Consider the following 21,961-nt stretch of genomic DNA (forward strand, 5'->3'; position numbering starts at 1 on the left):
TGGGATATCGGCTGTACTGAAACTGATGAAATATTTGAATCAGTAGTGGCTGGCAGGGCTGTGAAGGTAGGGCTGCTTTACTGGGCTGGTGGAGTATCAAGGCAGGGGGAAGCTCCGCATTGTGCTGGCATAGTAGCAGGAGTGGCAGATTAGCCTTCTGTCTCTCGGTAACTGGTAGCAATGCAGTCTTGGGAAGCCAGGAGAGCAACATAGCCCCAAAATGCACAGCCCTCTGGCTGCTATTGGTTTGAATAGTGAATGTTGTATAGAGCAGGAGAAGGGAACCATTTTTAGCCTGAGGGCCGCATATTTAGCTTGAGTAGGCAACCTCCTAGGAGCTACATAAGGACATAAAAAGAGTCTGGTGGATCAGGCCTGTGGCCCATCTAATCCAGCATACTGTTCTCATAGTGGCTAATCAAATGTCCATGGGAAGTCCGTACGTAGGACTTGAGTGCCAGGGCACTCTCTGCTCCTGCGATTTCCAGTATATGTACTCAGAAGCATACTGCTTCTGACTATGGTGGGTGGTGCAATGGCTATGTGACCCTTGTCATTGTTCAGTAAGCTACAGTCCAGCTATGCAAAAAATCAGAGGTTTCTACATGAACATCTCTCCATCCAGGTAAGCAAGAGACATTCTTACCTAGAGAGGACACATTCCAGCCAGAAAAATAATTGAATTAGGGTATGGAACAGGCCAGTGAGGGGTGGGGTGGCCTGGGGAGATGTCTAGAGGGTCATATGTGGCCCCTGGGCTTGAGGCTCTCAACCCCTGGTACAGAGCTTAAACTGCATCAGAAAAGAACAAGAGGTTCTATTTTTGTGAATAACTGGCAGAGCCACTGTGTTGCTGATCTCACTGATCCACTTCTTTTTGTTATCTAGGATGATGGATAAGAAGTTTTAAAACGTATTTATTATTTATACAGTGTCATTGCAGTGCACTTTACAGAGCAGTGGAAAAGACAGTTACTTCAGCCAAGAACTTGCAACCTAAAATTAGACAAGGAGTGGGTGGAAATGTGAGTCAAAGGTTTTCAGTGCAAGTTAGTGTCTGAATGCACTTTCACATTTCCTTTTGGATTTGAGTTTGTGTGAGCAGTAGGGAGAGAGAAGTGCCCTAAGAGTTTCAGGGAATTTGTGGGTTCTGAAAACATGCAAAATACAAGGGAAAGGTGACACAGTTTCAGAGTTAATGGGCCCTCCTGGCTTGCCATACCAGCAAGAGCCTGAGTTAAGCTTTCCGGCACTGTGGTTTCACTTTTCTGTATAGCAGTTGCCAGTAGCCAGGTGGCTGCAGAATTGTTGTGTCTCTCCTGCCCCACTTTTTGTTGTTAAAGAGAACTCCAGGTGGTTGTGTGCCATCTGTGTGGCCTATTCTTTGTGATGGCACATAATAACTACAAACAGCTCTAATTTAAGTTATTTGTGATGTATGGAGAAATTCAAGGCAGAGTTTATTTTTGAAGGTCAAAGCAAGGACTTCTTGTTAGATGCTGGGGAGAAGAGGTTGAAATGGCCAAAGAAATGAGGAACAAGAATATCTGAGAAGGCCAACTTGCCATTCAAGTTTGTAGCTCCACTTTTTGTAGGGTTGATGGAGAAGCCCTTTGTTTAACCCACTCTCTCTCCCCCAACTGAATCACATAATGATTGATGACCCAAGTGTTTTTCATTCTGTCTCAAATAGCTTTATGCAATGTATTCAACTATACAACTCAAGAAGCCCTTCCCAGAAATAAATGTTTTATGTCTCAAGTGCCATTCAAATGAAATGTATAAAATGTGGATCATACCCTCAGGATTTCCTCTTATCATAGGGGACTGTTTTATATTAAATGAGTTGTGTGAGATTTGAGTGCAAAGTGGCAGCCTGCTTTTGGAGACTGTTGCTCGAAGAAAAATACAAATGTTTGAAGTAGTTTTAATGTGCCACTGTCTTTACTAAATCCCTGTATGCTCATTCTTTTTACAATCTTTGAATCATTCTTTCTTTTTTTCTTAATTAACTATATATCTCTATTCTGTGCTGCTCACGTTAAAGAGACATACATCATTCCAATCCTTCATCTTCCCAAGTTAAAGCAAAATGCAAAATTTATACAAATCTGGAGACAATGCTTCTGGAATGTAAAGGGAGGCAGTGCTTGAGAAATGATCAATAATCTATAGATAATATTTTCAGTGTTAAATCACTGCAGAATATCTATCAGGTCCTATTAGAATTCTTTGGTGTAAAAGTTTTGGTCAGATAGCTGTCAGGAGTATCTGATTGTTTTCTGTTTTCTTCTGAGGTTGAGAAGAGGGTGAAGATAAGAGGAGATAGAAAGAAGGGGGAAAGAAGGGAACACACAGACAGAAGGGGAAGGGAAATTTAAATGACTGCATGTAAATATATGTGTGTGTATGTATGTATGTATGGGTGTATATGGGGGAATGTGTGGATGGATGAGCATAAATGGGATATATTATACAGCCATAAGAGTGGCTGTATACTATAGTCAGCATGGATTTTTCACATTCCACAATGTTACATTGAAAATACACCCATGCCATTCTGATCCTTCCCATAAGATCAGTTTTTTTTAAGAAAAACCTTACAAAACTTATAGTCCTGAACTCACAAACGCTTGCTTAACAATCCTTTAAATTTTCATGGTGATACACAAAACAGTAAGAGAGAATGGAGAGTTCAAAGCGTAAAAAGAGAGAGAGAGAGACCAGACCCCTGTTGGACTTCTTTCTGGCAGAGTTCTCATAATCTGTTGAAATTAATTAAAAATCAGCCATGTTCACAGAGTACCTGTAATCCTATTACTGACCTCCCTCTTGTCCCTCCCCTCCACCTTCCTTCACCCCCTCCCCTTCCCCCTCCCCTTCCAATCCCTTTCTTCCTCCTCTTCCCCTCCCTTCCACCCTCTGCACTCCCCTCTCCTCCTCCTCCGTCATGGTCAGTTTTACCTATCCTAGGACTACAACCTGGGAGACCAGGGTTCAAATCCCCACATGGCCATGAAGCTCACTGGGTGACCTTGGGCCAGTCACTGTCTCTCAACCTCAGATGAAGCGAATGGTACGCCACCTCTGAATACCAGTTACTATGAAAACCCTATTCATAGGGTCGCCATAAGTCAGAAACAATTCATTTTCAAGCATGATTGCATGGGAGTTAATTCCATTTATAACCATGAAAATGAACAGACCTGCCTTCCCCTCCTCCCCTTCTCCTCTCTCTTCCTCCTCCCTTCCTCCTCTCCCCCCCTTCCTTCTTCTTTCTCCCCTGCCCACTCCAGGCTTCCTTCCCCATGGTCAATTTTACCTGTCCTAAGCATGATTGCACAGGAGTAAATCCCACTGAACTCAATAAGCATGCAAATGATCGATCCATTCTCACAAACTTGCACAGGATCCCATTTCTTACCTCCTGAATTAAAAAGCAGAGAAATTCACTAATAAGTAAAAAACCTTGCAGTTTATGAACTACCTATAGCCCACAGATTTTTCTATCAACCAAGATGGCAGTGGTAACGGCAGCTGCTTCCATCCACCCCATTCCCAACAGAAGATGCTACCAACGTGGTGACATGAAAATGGGTCAGGAGAGACCAGAGGATGATGGAGTTTTGACCCTTACCTTGACTGAGCGGCAGCTGCCTCCTGTTTGTCACCGAGGCCACCGAGGTAGTCTTGCCTCACGAGGGAAGCTGGCTGAGGGGCGTCTGAAGGCTGACCTGGGTTCTGCTGCTGGGGCAGGGCTCCACTTCCTGGGAGGCTTTTTCCTCATGGAGAGGGGGGATGCGAGGGAGACCAACCCACAGGTATGCCGTTCCAACACGTGGGGGGAGATAATGACAGCAGCGGCGGTTCTCGACCTGCCCCCCCTGCTCGTCTTCGTTGTCTATTGCCTGGCGCCACCAAGGAGCTCCTTTGCTTCAGTGGACTCGTGAGTGGGACTTCCCAGGAGATGCACCGTCGCCGTTGGCCACTCGATGTCACTTGATGCAGCTGCTTGAGATTGGGCCTCCGGGAAGAGCTAGGGTGGCTGCTGTTGGAGACTGGTGGAGACTAAAAGGACTTTCTGTTGTTAGAAAGAATGAGACTGCGTATAGCATCATAGTTGCAGTGCTCTAGTAGCTAAGTTGAAACTGTTTTAATTTTCTTCTACTCTTGCAATATTGATTAGACGTGTAATGCAGCCTTCTATAATATGTTATGTTATATTTATAGCGTGGAACTAGTTTTTGTGTTGTTGTAATATTTGCTATTTGTTATTTTTTCTATTATGTTTGTATGATTTTACTTGAAATTGTTTTGTAATTGTTTGCTTTGTTGTAAGCTACTTCAATGATAGTGTTTTTGCTTCCTTTTTGTAAGTCACTCTGAGTTCTATTGTTGAAAAAAGTGACTAATAAATACTAGAAATAAATAAATAAATAAAACTTTAAAAAGCAGGGAAATTGGGCAGCTATAGTGAATGCACCAGGGGAGCAGGAGACCTGACCTCCTCTCTGAGATATTGTACTGCTCTACAAATTTATCAAAATGCAAACACAATTTGGGTTGGTCTTTCACAGTCCAATCCACTTCCTGTGTAGCTTGGAAGAATTTGGTAACATGTGCCTCTGAGCATATGGGGAGTGGTGGCAACACCTGCAATCAGCCCAAATAATGGAAACAAGACATGTGCTGTGCTGATCTTGTTTTAGCAGGGAGGAAGCAACAATATTAAAACAGTTGATATAGTTCAGATGGTCACTTTAAATATGTTTGATTTACTTTGCAATTTTAGTGACATTTCCTCTAGTATATCATTCTCTTTTGCTTCTGTTTCTGTGAATATGTGAATTATAGCAACACTTTGCAATACTAAAAAAAGACCTCCAAAAACAATTGTGGAATAATGGCACTGACTATTCTGCAGAATAGTTTCCAATGGACATGAGGAGTTTCTGAGTTTGCACAAGATAAAACAGTGGGAGGTGAAATATATCCTAGCAAAATTGTAGATGTGCTCTATGTTTTTAATTGACCATCCCCACCTTTCTTTAAGTAGAGTAGTTCAAGAAAAGCAGGTTGAGAACATGCATCTTGGGCAGGTCAAGTTTGTTTTTCCAACAGCTAGAGTCATTGCTTAAGTAGCAACATATTGTAATCCGTCTGATTTTACATCTGTAGTTTCAGATTCAACTGTTAATGCGCCCCAAATAGAAATAGAACATAACCTCCAGTTTGAAACACAAAATGCTGTCTTCACCATCATATGACATTGACCAATAAAAAGGCTTTGAAATTAATAAAAATAAATTTGACCTGTTTTTTTAGGACGAATAATGAGAGAAATATAATTTTCTAGGTTAAATTATCTGTAGAAACAATAGTGACACAGAAAGAAAGCAAAGTAAAAAGAACACCAACAAACATACAAAAATGTAATTCTCCATCTTTGGAGACAGCAGGTGTTGTCACCACTCACCATATGTTCAGAGGCACATGTTACCAAATTCTTCCAAGCTACACAGGAAGTGGATTGGACTGTGAAAGACTAACTTACATTGTGTTTGCATTTTGACAGATTTGCAGGGCAGTACAATATCTCAGAGAGGAAGTCATGTCTCCTGTTCTCCTGGTGCATTCAGTATAGCTGCCCAATTTCCCTGCTTTTTAAAGTTTGATAGAAATATCTGTGGGCTATAGGTATGTTCTTAAACCACAAGGTTTTTTGCCTATTACTGAATATATTATACAGTTATTTCCCTGCCTGATTTTGGCATTGCCTCTGCCCACTGTTAGCATCGGGATCCTGGACTGTTACCTGAGGCAATGCAAAATGTTCCCCAGTTCCCACCCATGATCAACAATTTCCATTCCATTCTTTTGCCATTATGTCCCAAGCTATAAATCTTCTGCCACTATGTCCCAAACATTATAATAAAGAACAAGGTGATGCCCTATAGTAAAAGCTCAGGCTGATACCAGAAATTCTGGTTCACTTCAACTCCCCACCCCAATAATCAGATTAAGATTTTCCCATGAATTAGATGGGGGGAAATTAACTTTTCTAGATTCCAGTTGTGGACCCCCCTCCCCCCAATTCCTACATAGTCCCTGAAAGCAACTAGCTAACCCCGCATTGTACATCCTTTCAGGAGGGAGCACATTTCCAGAGCAAACAGAAAGCCTTGCTCCCAACCTTCCTGCTGCACAGAATAACATTCTCATACTTTCCGTTCCTCCACGTAGGATGGGACAAAATCAGAGCTTGGAAAAGTTCCTTTTTTGAACTACAACTTCCACAGCCCAATCCAGTGGCCATGCTGGCTGGGGCTGATGGGAGTTGTAGTTCAAAAAAGTAACTTTTCCAAGCTCTGGACAAAATTGCCTCTGTCCACAACAAATGGGTCAGGGAGGCATGATTGACTGCCAGGTTTCCCTCAGCTCAGTCCATGTATGGCTAAGAGGAAACATGACCTAGTAGGCACAAGGTGTGAAGCAATTGGTCTTGATGTACATAAAAAGACCCCTATTGGATCATCCTGATGGCCTATCTAATCCAGCATCCTGTTCTCACAGTGGCCAAACACGTGTCTATAGGAAGCCCACAAGCAGCACCTGAGTGCAACAGCAGAGAGGGTTACCCATACTATATTCTAGAGTTAGCCCATTGCAGATTTCTCTTTGAGTAGTTGAGAAAGTTGTGGCCCACATTCAGTCCAACCTATGTTGTTATTTCTGATATGGACAAATGGACTAACAGCCATATTTCAGTCTCAGCATGAAACAGCTACAGTATGGTTCCCAGTGGTAGCTGGTGACCATTGGGACTGGTAGGGCAGAAGGGAGGAAGCCTAACAGGAAGTGAAACCAGAACCAATGACAGGCAGAGCCAGGTTATTCTAGCTTTGAGTTCTACAAGGGTAACACTGAGAGGAAAGAAGAGGAAGCTGACAATTAGTGCCACCCCCTGGACTGGCTGTAAGTACAAAGGCAGGCAGGTGGGAGCTGGCTGAAGGCAAACTGATGTTGGTGGGACGGTGCCTACTTGCTCTAATGGACTAGCCTCAGCTAATGGCTCCTTTATACTGCTTGGGTTATGTGTCAGGAGCCCAAATAACAGTGCCTGTGCTAATGTATGTACAGGGCCAAACTACACATTATGTTAGCTATGGTAGCTGGGCCTTTATATGTAGTGGGTGTTGTGCACAAACTGCCCGCACTCCGTGTGCATGCATGCAAATATAGTGTTGTATGCAATGCTGCCTGCACGGAGTTTCACTTACGTAACAGGAGTTCCCCTTCCTTTCCTCATTCACCCTTAAAATCTGCTCCAGAGCATCCTCCTATAAACATAACATTAGAAGTAGTTAAAAGGGATTTCACAGATTGAATAAGTAAGCTTTTAGTCTTTTTCTCTCTTGTGTGTAGGAGTCAGACAGGTTTAAATTTTGAAGACGGCAGTGTTTTGCAAACTTCCCAATATGAAGCTTTAATCCAGTACTTGATTTGCCAGAGTAAACATACCCAGAGTAAACCTCACTGAATTCAATAGGACTTTCTTTTGAGTAGACATTATTATTATTATTATTATCTAAAATTTATTAGACGCCTATCTGGCAGGTAAAATCCTGTCACTCTAGGTGATGTACAATAAAAATGTAATACAAATACATGTCAAAACACAAAATACAATACAATCAATTAAATCAAATTAAATCACAGAAAACAAAAGACCAATCCACACCTTTAACATGGTTAAGATTGTGCTGTAAATTGATGGGACTTTTGAAAGAACATAGGAAAGAATTGTGTTTGTGTTGTATATCTTTCTCTACCCCTCCAATCCTAGTTTTAAATAAATTAGGCAGAGCTTACTTAGGTATCACTGTTTTTATTATGTAGGAAACTAATACTGATTTTATTTTTTTTAATGTTCTGCAATGATCAACTGTTTTGGCAATAAACTATTATATGGGGTATATATTTTTACATCTCCAGTGTGTGTATATATATATAGGAATCTTTCCAACAACCCTGTGAGGTAGGGTTGCAGTCTGGAAACCAAGACAGCTCACAAGAAGAAATAAATCCCTTTAAAATCCAATAACCACAAAAACAAGTATAAACAGTTGCAAAACAGCTTAAAGTGGCATGATTCTGAATTTTGAGTTGCGTGAATGAAGTTGCTCATCACTTGCAGTTGCAGTTCTGTTTCTGTTTGAGTAAGTCCCACTGGATACATTGGGACTTGCTTTTGAACAAATAAATGTAGGATTGCACTATAAATATCTTTACAGGTTGTGTAAATAATAAACATATTTGATAGTCATGCTTATACAAATATTTCTTCATATTATGCCCTGATAAATATCTGATTTCACACTATGGTTTACAATACTTCCCCTACTTTTTAAGTGTGCCCTTCTTCCTTGGGGTGTTCATGGTTCCCCTCTGTTGTTTTCATCCTAAGGGGCAGATTAATCTGAGAGATGGTGAGTAGCCCATGGTCACCCAATAAACTTTATAGCTCATTTCCATTAAAAAAAATTAATTAAAACAATTTACATGCAGGCAAAGTTTATTAAGTAGATCCACACAACATGTTTAAAGCACATCCAACTTGTATTTAAAACACATGACTTCCCCTAAAGAATCCTGAGAAGTGTAGTTTCCCCCTCACAGTTATAGTTCCCACCACCCTTAACAAACTACAGTTCCCATGATTCTGTGGTGTGATTCATATGCTTCTAATATGTGTTGAATGTACTTTAAATGAATGGTGTGGATCTGCACTAGGTATGATGTGCATTCATTAGTGAATTGAAAAGAACAATTTCTGGAAAAGAGTATTGCCTGGAATCCTGGAGAGCCAATGCTAGTCCATGTCATCAGTACTCAGCTAGATGGCACCAAATGGCCTCAGTGGTATAAGGCAGATACTTTTGTTCTTAAAAATGGAAAGAGACCCAAGGGCCACAGTGACTCTAAAATGTATTGATGTATTTTAATTACAACATTTATATACCACTTTCTTGTAAAAAAATCTTAAAGCAGTTTACAGAAAGAACTAAAACAAAAACATTTTGGCAAAGACAGTTAAAGACAGGTATTTAAAATATTCAAAATAATACAACCAACAATGAGTTAAAATAGATAAAAAATAATAGCTTCTACATGCCTGGTTAGGCTTGCCTAAACAAAATATTTTTAGAAGATGCCAAAAAGAGTACAATGAAGGCACCTGCTAATGTCAATAGGCAGGGAGTTCCATAATGTAGGTGGTGCCGCACTAAAGGATTGGCTTATTACAAGAGCAGAACAAGTACTATATGACACCCGTAACATGGAAATCACAGCTTGAACTTGGCCTGCTAGCATATCAACAACCAGCACAGATTTCAGAGCAGGAGTATTATGTGTTGATAGGGTCTCACTCATGTCAGCAATCTTGCCACAGCATTCTGCACTAACTGCAGCCCCCAGGTCAGGTTGTGCTGCTTGGGGATTTCTGTGACCTTGACTGACTGGCTGCCAGGATTTTTTTAGTTTTGGTTTTTGGTTAGGAATCCTGACTGGTTGTGGGATGCTTAGTTTTCTGCCCTACTCATAGGAATCTTGTTGTGGTTGGTATGGTATTGCATTTAAGAAATCATCACGGTCTCTTGTTTTTCTTTTTCTATTTGCATTTCATTTACCTTTATCCTCACTTCCTTTCATCCATAGAAGCAATAACAGTGGTTCCATGCGCTCTGCTCAACCTTCTTAAACCCACTGATGATTCACCTTGTTGTTTGTTTCTTGTCCAATAGTGGTAACAGAGAATTCACATACTGGGCAGTGTAGCTGCAATTGGTATTGTTCCCAAACTGCTGCCTATGAAGATAGATCAAATCATGTGTGGTTTCTCTCTGTCAATTATATTCACTGGAATTGGGCTGGCTGATGAAGTGAGTTTATAGCAGCCCACGGGGGAGACAGAAAAGGGTGTCTTTATACTCATTACTCAGACCTCTTTCTGAAGTGAAGGGTCAAACCTGTAAAGTTCTCAGTGGTGGCCCCCAAATTATGGAATGATCTCCCTGACAGTGGCATCACTAGGGTTGGTGTCACCCCCATGGACCTCCTCCCATACCAGACCATACAGAATCCTTAGTAATGTTTTTGTACTAATGATACTCATAAATCGTAATTCCCGTATATCACTAAATATAATGGCAATAGTAGTGACATAAACAACTAGCAAAATTAAAATTACACCTTTAAATTATAATATCATATGCACAGCCTAAATGTATTTACATTTACAGTAGGTCCCCGCTTATATGGCAGGTTCCGTTCCAGACCCCCGCCATACAGCGGAACCCCATTGACTTTAATGGGCCGCATCACGCGAAAATGACGCAAAAACGGCGCAAAATGGTGCAAAAGGGGAAAAAACCCTTTAAAATTTAAAATGAAAGGCACTGCATCAGAGGAACGCCTTAAAGCGGAACGCCGTAAAGCAGAACGCCGTAAAGCAGAACGCCGTAAAGCGGGGCCCTACTGTACATAGTTTCATGTGGTTAAAGTGAAAATTCGGTAAGAAAACAGTAGAATTCGAAGTAAAAACATTTAAGAACTACATCAAAATTGATAATATTGCAAGATTGGAAAGCCTTGACTGTCCTATGGTAGATCGCAAATAGTTCTTTATAAGTTCTTTATAAGTTTCAGCTTTGAAAACCTCCTCTCACATGAAGTTGGAAAGACTCACAGCGTTGTTGGAAAGAGTCCACACACACATACTTGTAAAAATACACCCCACATAATAGTTTATTGTCAAACCAGTTGGTCATTGTAGAACTGCCTAATTGTTTTAAAAATAGTATGGGAGAGGAAGGGAAAGATTTACAACACAAACACAATTCTTTGTTATGTTTACTCAGAAGTCCCATTAATTTACAGCACAATCCTAACTATGTCTACTCAAAAGTAAGCCCTAATGAATTCAGTGGGATTTACTCCAGGTACATGGGATCAGCATTCCTTTACTTCCAGAAAAACAAGTATTGGATTAAAGCTTTCATAATGGAAAGGTTTTCAAAGCACTGCCCTCTCCAACAGCCCAGGGTCTGAAGAGAAAAAAACCTTTAAACCATATTCTTACTTACTCAAACTAAAGACCTCAAAACCACCATTTTGACATTGTAATGAAGCCTAAGCACTGCCTGGGTCAACAAATCACAAGCCTGGCTCCCCTTATTGGCTACAATCTTGAAAGGGTGGGATTAGAGGACAGAGCTTGGAAAAGTTATTTTTGGAACTATAACTCCCATCAGCCCAATCCAGTGGCCATGCTGGCTGGGGCTGATGGGAGCTGTAGTTTAAAAAAGTAACTTTTCCAAGCTCTGGCTAAAAGCTGCTATACAGATCAGTTAAAAAACAGATTAAACAGTCGCGGGGGGACTGATGTTTTGGTATATATCTTGGGAACCAGATGACCTAGAATCTTAGGGGTTTTTTTTAAATTGAAGTTGAAAGTCCAGAGATTAAGGTAAGTTAGCTGGAGACCCAGAGGGGACCCCCAAAACCAGAAACTCCAGCCGAAAATAAGACACCTGGTAACCCTACTGCTGGGAAGCCACTCAGGGATGCAGCCCAAGAGCAGGCAGGGGATTCAAACCTCCCGCCTAAAATTCACAGCTGATGAGTGGGCAGGCCAGGCAGGATGGGGGGAAAAACCGCTCTGCAGCTGAAGAGTGGGAGATTCCCCAAGAGGGAAGTGGCTGGTGAGATGGCCGCTGCAGGGCTTCCCGGTGCCTAGGGCCAGCTCTGGGTGTCACCCCCTCTGATGGTGTCACCCAGTGTGGTCTGCACCCCCTGCACCCCCTAGTGACGCCACTGCTCCCTGACGAAGTGCGCCTGGCACCAACACTGTTGTCTTCTTGGCATAAGGTCAAGACTTTCCTCTTCTCCCAGGCATTTTAGCATGTGTTTTAAATTGTTTTAAATTTTTAAATTGTGTTTTAAATTGTTTTTAAAAATATGTGTTTTCAATTGTATATTTGTTTTAATGTTTTTGGTTGCTGTAAACTGCCCAGAGAGCTTCGGCTATGGAACGATATACAAGTGCAATAAATAAATAAATAAATAAATAAAGGCTTAATATGTTTTTTAATAATGTTTTTAACCCTTTTTTAAAGTTGTTTTTTTAAAATGTTTTTAATGCTGTTTTGTTTTAATGTATTTTAAGATCTGTTTTTATGATGTTTTAATGTGTTTTTCACAATTTGTTTGCCACCCTGGGCTCTTGCTGGGAGGAAGGGCAGGATACAAATTAAATAAATAATAATAATAAAGAAAGGTGGATATTAAAAGTTAGGGGCAGGGCATTCCAGGTAGGGAGTTGCCAACCCTACTTGGATACAGTTATCTTTGCAGAGGATCCCTAGTCAAGCTTTACCAACAACACAATCCAAACCATATCTACTGAGAAGTCAGTCCTATTGAATTCTATGGGGCTTAGTCCCTTAGTAAGTGTGTTTAGAATTGCAGCTCTTTGGGAGCATCCATCTTTATTCCTGAGTGCTCTCATCTAACATCTCCATAACACTAGGCTCCTTTCTTCCTACAATGGCCTTCTGGTGACTGGCCTGGCCTCAGGGCACTTGGACCCTTTTTGCCAGAAGCAAATTGGCTCTATCTTTTAGCTAAGATTTCTATCTTAATTTCCAATCAGATAAATGTTTTTGTATTAATTGTATGCGCCAAGCAACTGTGGTTGATGCTTAATGTATCATGCTTAGTGAGATCACTTGGACCCACCCCATGACATCACTTGGACACACCCCATGACATCACTTGGGCATGCCCCATGACATCACTCAGGCCCGCCCCCAAAATCTCAGGGTTTGGGATACTTCTGACCTGGCAACCCTAATTTTTTTGTATTTTGTTGGTGTTCTCGTTTGCTTCTTTCCTGTTAATATTATTATTCAATACCCCTACTATCATACTCATTTGTCAAGTCTGGGCATTGCCACAGGACAATCCACACTGTTAGCCCTACTCAAAAAAATTTGACTGGAAACCATAGCAATATTTTACTGATGCAAAGTAAATAAGGGACAACAGGACATCAATGAGGCTGAGAATTATTATCTGCACTAGAATAACAGCAATATCTGTGTTGGAAATTGAACCTGGTGGATTACTGTGGCATCTGCACTTAGTGTAATAGTTTATCTTTATGACTTTTATCTTGACCCATTCTAAGTCTCGTCTATCAACTTATGCCATATCAAGGCTATCAAAGGCTAGAAATGGCTACTAGCCATGATGTCTATGCTCTGCCACCATAGTCAGATACAGAATGCTTCTAAAAATCAGTTGCTGTCACACTCTGGTCCTGATTATGAGCTTCCCATGGGCATTTGGTTGGCCACTGTGAGAAGAGGATGCTGGACTAGATGAGCCATTTACCCTCGCCTTAAATGGGTTCTGGACAAATCATGAAGGAATAAGCATTGTACAGCTGGTAAGCTGAAATTTTTGAATGGGGCTACTTTGAATTCTGAAACTGATTTCATAGGGGAAGGGGCTAGAGCAAGGCCCAAGCTAGTGGGCAAATCCAGTGAAGGCTTGCTTTCAAAGCACCAACCACTTTAAAACATTATTCCCCTGTGATGGGGAGGCTGCCTAAAACTGTATCCATGTGATAAATAAACCATACTGAGAGCCATTTATGTGCAGCAGTTGTCCATATGGAATATTTTTTTTCTCCATAGACTACAAGTGTCTTTGTAAGCAGTTATGTGCCTGATCCTTTGTATGGTTCTCAACACAGAAAATTCCAAAATGAATGCATTTTCTAAAAAAAATGAAAAAGGAAAAGAAGTTAAGATCATTTTGTGTGAAGTGGCCCTTATATAGACATAATAGAGGGCACATTTTCTAACAAATCATTACCTGCTGTGAGAATGCACTCATTTCTCTGGTACATTCATATTCCGCCTTTCTTCCATCATGGAACTCAAGGCAATTGTATTGTAGGATCTCCAAGCAGTCTCCAATCCAAACACTAACCATCCCCAGGCCTGCTCATTTTCAGCACAGTGGCTGCATCAACATGTGCCCTCAGACAATGACTGGAAAACAAATCTAATTCCACAGTTAGACTTGACAGCAAAATTGCCCTACTAGGAAAACGAGTATATGGAACTATAATTATTATATATATTATTATATATATTATATATTATATTATATATATATATATATATATATATTATATAAGTATTATTAAAGCTAGATTAACTAAGCACATAGAAGAACAAGCCTTGCTGAAGCAGAGCCAGCATGGCTTCTGCAAGGGAAAGTCCTGTCTCAGTAACCTATTAGAATTCTTTGAGAGTGTCAACAAGGATATAGATAGAGGTGATCCAGTGGACATAGTGTACTTAGACTTTCAAAAAGCGTTTGACAAGGTACCTCACCAAAGGCTTTTGAGGAAGCTTAGCAGTCATGGAATAAGAGGAGAGGTCCTCTTGTGGATAAGGAATTGGTTAAGAAGCAGAAAGCAGAGAATAGGAATAAACGGACAGTTCTCCCAATGGAGGGCTGTAGAAAGTGGAGTCCCTCAAGGATCGGTATTGGGACCTGTACTTTTCAACTTGTTCATTAATGACCTAGAATTAGGAGTGAGCAGTGAAGTGGCCAAGTTTGCTGATAACACTAAATTGTTCAGGGTTGTTAAAACAAAAAGGGATTGCGAAGAGCTCCAAAAAGACCTCTCCAAACTGAGTGAATGGGCAGAAAAATGGCAAATGCAATTCAATATAAACAAGTGTAAAATTATGCATATTGGAGCAAAAAATCTGAATTTCACATATACGCTCATGGGGTCTGAACTGGCGGTGACCGACCAGGAGAGAGACCTCGGGGTTGTAGTGGACAGCACGATGAAAATGTCGACCCAGTGTGCGGCAGCTGTGAAAAAGGCAAATTCCATGCTAGCGATCATTAGGAAAGGTATTGAAAATAAAACAGCCGATATCATAATGCCGTTGTATAAATCTATGATGCGGCCGCATTTGGAATACTGTGTACAGTTCTGGTCGCCTCATCTCAAAAAGGATATTCTAGAGTTGGAAAAGGTTCAGAAGAGGGCAACCAGAATGATCAAGGGGATGGAGCGACTCCCTTACGAGGAAAGGTTGCAGCATTTGGGGCTTTTTAGTTTAGAGAAAAGGCGGGTCAGAGGAGACATGATAGAAGTGTATAAAATTATGCATGGCATTGAGAAAGTGGATAGAGAAAAGTTCTTCTCCCTCTCTCATAATACTAGAACTCGTGGACATTCAAAGAAGCTGAATGTTGGAAGATTCAGGACAGACAAAAGGAAGTACTTCTTTACTCAGCGCATAGTTAAACTATGGAATTTGCTCCCACAAGATGCAGTAATGGCCACCAGCTTGGATGGCTTTAAAAGAAGATTAGAGAAATTCATGGAGGACAGGGCTATCAATGGCTACTAGCCATGATGGCTGTGCTCTGCCACCCTAGTCAGAGGCAGCATGCTTCTGAAAACCAGTTGCCGGAAGCCTCAGGAGGGGAGAGTGTTCTTGCACTCGGGTCCTGCTTGCGGGCTTCCCCCAGGCACCTGGTTGGCCACTGTGAGAACAGGATGCTGGAGTAGATGGGCCACTGGCCTGATCCAGCAGGCTCTTCTTATGTTCTTATGTTCTTAATGGCAGTAGAACATTTCTCAGTAGTGGATGGTGGGGCAAGGCAATGTTGCTTACTTGACCTCCTGGCAATGGAGTCACTGTTGCTTACTGGGAGGAAGAGTGGGAGGGGTAAGACAAAGGGGAAGTCGCTGGCCTTCCTGCCACTTTGTCCCTCTCATCCTCCCGGTAAGCTATAGTGACCCACCTAGTAAGAGGTCAGGTAAGCAACACTGCCACATCCCACCATTCTCTACTGCTAACAATCATTTTTTGTTTTTTTAAAAGAGCCAAACTAAAATAGAAGAGACAATCAAAACAAGAATGAACAATCTAAATTAGAAATGCACAGGATGGAATAGCAGAATCAATTGCCAGTTATTGTTTAAAGAGTACAGTTATCCCCATGAGTATATCTTTCTACAACTTTTAAGGAAAAGAAAGTAAAGTTGGGCTGGTGCTGAATAATTTGCAAAAAGAGGACATGCAAACATTGATTATTTCAGAACCACTTCAGGCAGCTTCTGAGTGGGGAGCTATCCTTAGTACCATCAGCTGCAGTGGCTGATAGCTTGCAAAAAAACCCCATAAAAAACCTCTAACGCTTTACCCAGCAGCTTAGTAGTTTTAATTACTTTAATTAGGCAAAGAAAACATGCTTCTCTGAAATGAAAAAAAAATAGTTCAACTCAACCTATAACATTCGGAAAAGTAAAATTAACTTAAATATTTTGAGCAGTGACAGTACAATCCAAAGCATGCATATTCAGAATCAAGTCCCACTATATTCCCAGGTAAGCATGTATAGTATTGTTCTCTTATTCAGTGGGATCAATACTGCAAAAACTTCTCTGCTTCCAGCTTAAAAAGCATACGACACATTTTGTTCCAAAGGCTGCATCTAGAAAAGGGCTTGCTATAAATATACATGCAGTTCATTCTCTTGTCCTCATTAGATACATGATATCTGTGCTCTGCCACCTATAGTTAAATATGACAAGGCCTACCAAGTAGTCATTGAAAAATGTGCATAGCTCTGTGTGTCTGACTTGAAAGAAAGGAGCACACTTTCCTGTGAAATAATGAGGGTGTGTGTGCAATTCTAATGCTTGTGTATATCTGGCAAACTCAGGTCTATTTGAACTTTAAGGTCTGAGTTTATTTTTACTTTTTTTAAAAAAAATCCTTCTCTTTTTGTTCTTTCATTTTGTCACTAAAACTGAGAGAAGGTGGCCAAGAAAAAGAAACAAATGCCAGACTCTACAATGCTTGCACTTTTAGTTTTGTCACCTCAACACAATGTTTTTTCTGTTGTGTGCGTGTGTTGACCACATATTATTTTTAACCCAATTGCACTTGGCACATTTTTACCAGCTTTACAAAGAACTATGAAACAGTGTTTGCTTTGAAACTTTGCCAATTAGCTTGCTATATTAATCTTATAAACTTAAAATGATTTAAAAAAACAAACTACTGTTTTTAGAGTATAATTTACTAAATTTAGTTTTAACCATAATCATAGTTTGGCAACCCCCAAAATATAAGTAACCTGATATTTTGATTGTTGCCAGCCTGGTTTCTTGAATTAGTATGCAACAAATCTAACATTCCTTTTCCCTGTCTCATTGTGATTTTATACACACACACACACACACACACACACATACACAGAGCGTGCGCACATACACACACACACTAGGGATGGGTGAGAAATTCAATTCAGTTCATAACTCAAGCTGAATCTATCAAATTCACACTTTTTGAAACACTATGAGAACCAAAACACAGCCATCCTTCGAGATTCACACTTATTTGAATTTTGCAATGCAGTTCTCCAACTAAAAATGTTAACAAATATGCATATGTTAGGGGAAAGTATGCATAAAAATAAATATATGAGCGAAAATAATATGCAAAAAATGTGTTATATGATGAGAAATTGCTTGCAAAAAAAGCATATATCTGTCAAAACTCCCTGCAAATTTCTCCCTATGTTGATTAGGAGAAATTTGCACTAAAATGCTAGAGAATTTTCATGAGAATTTTTTTTAAAAAAACCCACAATCACACAAATATGGAGAGCTGAATTTAAGACTGGAAAAATGAAAAATTCAGATAACCCAAACTGACAGATCTTTCCATCTCTAACACACACACACACACACCTGGATGTTCACTAAAGCCAAAGCATTGAATCTAGAGTAAAGCAAGTGAAGCTCACAAAATAGGGCTTTCCTGTCTTCCCCAACCACCATTACATCCCATTGCATGCACACATAAAGCTTCTCAAGAGGGCACCTTAGCTGTAGACCTCTATCCCTCTGAGGTACGGCTGGTACCAGCTTTGGCCATCTTTCAATGCTGTCTGAAAACCTACCTGTTCACCCAGGCATTTATGGAGGATTAAGTGTGATCTGTGAGCTGATGATGGCTGGTGCCCATTGGGACTAGTGGGATGGAAGGCAGAGAGGGCAACAGAAGGTAGAACCAGAACTAATGACTGGCAGAGCTAACTCATTCTGATTTTGTCCCCATCTTCCTCCCTGGTGAGTTCTTTATGTGCAACACAGAGTAAGGAAGAATCATTGAATTGTAGAGTTGGAAGGGGCCTATAAGGCCATCAAGTCCAACACCCTGCTCAATGCAGGGATCCAATTTGCAACAAACCCAACAGGTGGCTGTCCAGCTATGTCTTGAATGCCTCCAGTGTTGAAGAGCTCACCACCTCCCTAGGTAATTGGTTCCATTGTCATATCACTTTAACAGTTAAGAGGTTTTTCCTGATGTTCAGCTGAAAGATGGTTTCCTGTAAATTGAGCCCATTATTCTGTGTCTTGCACTATGGGATGATCAAGAAGGGATCCTGGCCCTCCTCTGTGTGACAACCTTTCACATATTTGAAGAGTGCTATCCCCTCAGTCTTCTCTTCTCCAGGCTAAACATGCCAAGTTCTTTCAGTTTCTCCTCATAGGGCTTTGTTTCCTGTCCCCTGATCATCCTTGTTGCCCTCCTCTGATCCTTTATCTGCATCCTTCAAGTGTGGTGACTAGAACTGGATGCAGTACTCAAGATGAGGCCTAACCAGTGATGAACAGAGGGGAACTAATACTGCACGTGATTTGGAAACTATCCTTCTGTTACTGCAGCCTAAAATAGCATTTGCCTTTTTTGGAGCCATATCACACTGTTGCCTCATATTGAGCTTGTGATCAAACCAATTCCAAGATCCTTTTCGCATGTAATATCGCTGAGCCAGTTATCCCCCATCTTATAAATTTCATTCTGTTGTTTTCAGCCCAATGCTCCAGCCTATCAAGATCCCTTTGAATTTTGTTTCTGTCCTCCAGGGTATTAGCTATCCCTCCCAATTTTGTATCATTTGCAAATTTGATAAGCACGCTCTGTATCTCCTCATCCAAGTCATTAAAAAATGTTGAAGAGTAGTGGGCCCAGGACCGAGCTCTGCAGTACCCAGCTAGTTACCTCCCCCCAGATTGAGAAAGAACAATTGATAAGCACTCTGAGTATGATTTTGTAGCCAGTTGAGGACCCACCTGATAGTTGATCCATCCAACCTACATTTAGCTAGCTTGCTAATTATTATATTATGGAGCACTTTGTCAATAGCTTTGCTGAAGCTGAGATATGTTTTGTCCACAGCATTCCTACAGTCTATGAAGGAGGTTACCTGATCAAAGATTAGAATGGCAGGATTTGCTCTTGATAAATCCATTTTGATGTCTAGTAATTCTCTTTCCTGACTCTTAACTGAGCAGAGCAGAGGGAGCTGTGTTAACTGGTCCAGAGGATATATAAGTAAGCCAACTCTCCAAGAGTGAGCTAACAGAGCAAGCAAACAGGAAGAGCTAATGGAGGAGGTGTAGGGAGGAAGAGACAAAGGCAAAGAGGGCTATGAAGCCATGTGGTTTGACTGTGTGCTGTGAAGGGCTCCATAGCAGCTTGATTGGAAGGGTGTGGCCTGATACCTGCTGGCTGAAGAGGCATGGTCTGATAGCTGCTGAATGCTAAGTGTCTATGGCAGACGGACACAAAAACTTAGAGGTAACAATTGATGAAGGCTTATGCACAGAAACTGAGAGAACATCTCTAATGGGGCCCAATAATAGTCTTCATAAAAATGCAGGAGTGAAGCCAGATCATAAATCACATAGTCTTTGATGTCTGTATACTAATGCCGAGAATAGGAGAAACAAACAGGATGAACTTGAACTCTTAACACATGTATTTACAACTTATAGATATAACTGAAACTTGGTGGGATGACTCCCATGACTGGAATACAGCAACTGAAGGATATAACTTGTTCAGAAAGAAGAGAAGAAATAGAAAGGGAGGCAGAGTAGCACTATATGTTAATATATATATATATCCCTGCACAGAAATACAGGAAGATGAGCTTGGTAGCTCCACCAAGAGTATCTGGATTAAAATTAATGGGGCAAGTAACAAAAGGAATGTGGTGCTTGGAGTCTACTACCAACCACCCAACCAAGGAGAAGATGAGAATGTAACTTTTGAAAACCAAATTGCCAGTGTTTCGAGGAGTCATGATGTAGTAGTAATGGGGGACTTCAATTTCCCCTATATCTCTTGGAAGATGAATTCTGCTGACTTCCCAGGAGGATCCCTCCGCCTGTGCAGCCTCTGAGATGGGCTCCCGTCTTGGATGAAACTTTTTCAGTTTTAAATCCAGTCAGAAGGGTCTTTTTTGACTGGGGATAATTTCTTCCGGATAAGGAACAAACGTGAGATTTCCCACACAGCTTTGTTGTGATTGTTGGAGACTGGAATTTGTCAGAATTGTCTGTGAAAGAAGGTCTTCCAGCAGCTCGGACGGAGTGAGGATTTCTAGCTAGCTCAGCTGAATAAGTGACCCATTTTTTTTTCTTTAAAGAAAAACGGACTAACAGGCAAGCATTCTCCTGTCTACGCTTATTACTTTCTTATCTATACAGCTAAAGAGATTTGTCAAAGAACCAGCAATTAAGAAAACCTGGGTGAGTCAAAACTTTCCTTCTCTTTTACTCACGGAACTAAGGGGGAAGAAAATAAAAATAGCCTATCTTTTTTTTATTGCAAAAAGCTGACATGGAAAATAGCATTATAAAGATTACAACGGATGAGGGGTTTCTGATTGGAAGAGAAAAGAAAAATCTTTTTGATTTATAAGACTTTTGTGTAATATATGTCTGGGACTATTTTTTCTGATCTACTTTTTTTTTGACGAATCTGCTCATTCTTTCTGCTACTAGTTATTTGGACGCTGTGAACTAAAGCTGTTTTTGCACTTCTGGGCATATAAGAGATAAGGGCTGTCTAGAGTGTGCCGCCAGTTGGTTTGAAAGATTAACTCCTTTGTAACTGGATAAAGAAATAAACTGCTCTTTGCTTGGAACATTGAAAATTGAAGGAGTTTTGTTCCTTTGGCTTTAAGAATGACAATTAAGAAGATCATGGATGTACAAGAAGGGACTTTATCTTTAGACATGTTTCAGAAAATAATGAATGGGATTAAGTCAATAAAACAAGAACTGAGAAATAATAGTCAAGCGTTGAGAATTGAATTTGACGAAATGAGACAGGAGCTGAAAGAAATTCAGGATTCTATGAGAAAGGAGAATAAAGATAGATCTGGAAAACCAAAAAAGGATGAAAGAGAAATTAAAGGCAAGGTTCAAACTATGGAGATTGGATTAAATATGGACATGGAAAAAGATTTGGATTTCCTGGCTGTGATGGATCCTGGAGACAAATATTACGGTTTGGAACTCAGCGCTGTCCCTGAAGGAATTGAAGAGATTGGAGATAAAGATATTATTGCTTCAAAAAAATTCCTGGACTGGAAGGATTTGATGGAACTTGAAATGGAGAAAGTTAACAGAATTAATCCCTGTTTTGTGTCAATGGAAAAATCTTCAAGAGATGTGCTAGTGTATCATGTAAAAAAGAGGAACAGAGATGCGGCTTTGCAACAATACTTCAGTGATACGTTCGGAATTGATGGCAAGAAAATATCTGTGATAAAGGAAATTCCTATCAGACTCTTATTATATGACTATGACAGCAAGATTATTGGGTGCGTAAAGATGGAACCAATATGGATAATGGAAGAAGAGTGATTTGAAATTACTGGACTTAGTAGACTTGATGAGTTGGATTAATTGACATGTTTATCTAGAAAAAAAATTGATGGACATATATCTCAAGGATTGGAAACTTCTCTTTGACTTTTTGTGGAA

The sequence above is a fragment of the Rhineura floridana genome, chromosome 3, assembly GCF_030035675.1.
Source record: "Rhineura floridana isolate rRhiFlo1 chromosome 3, rRhiFlo1.hap2, whole genome shotgun sequence".
Lineage (NCBI taxonomy): Eukaryota > Metazoa > Chordata > Lepidosauria > Squamata > Rhineuridae > Rhineura > Rhineura floridana.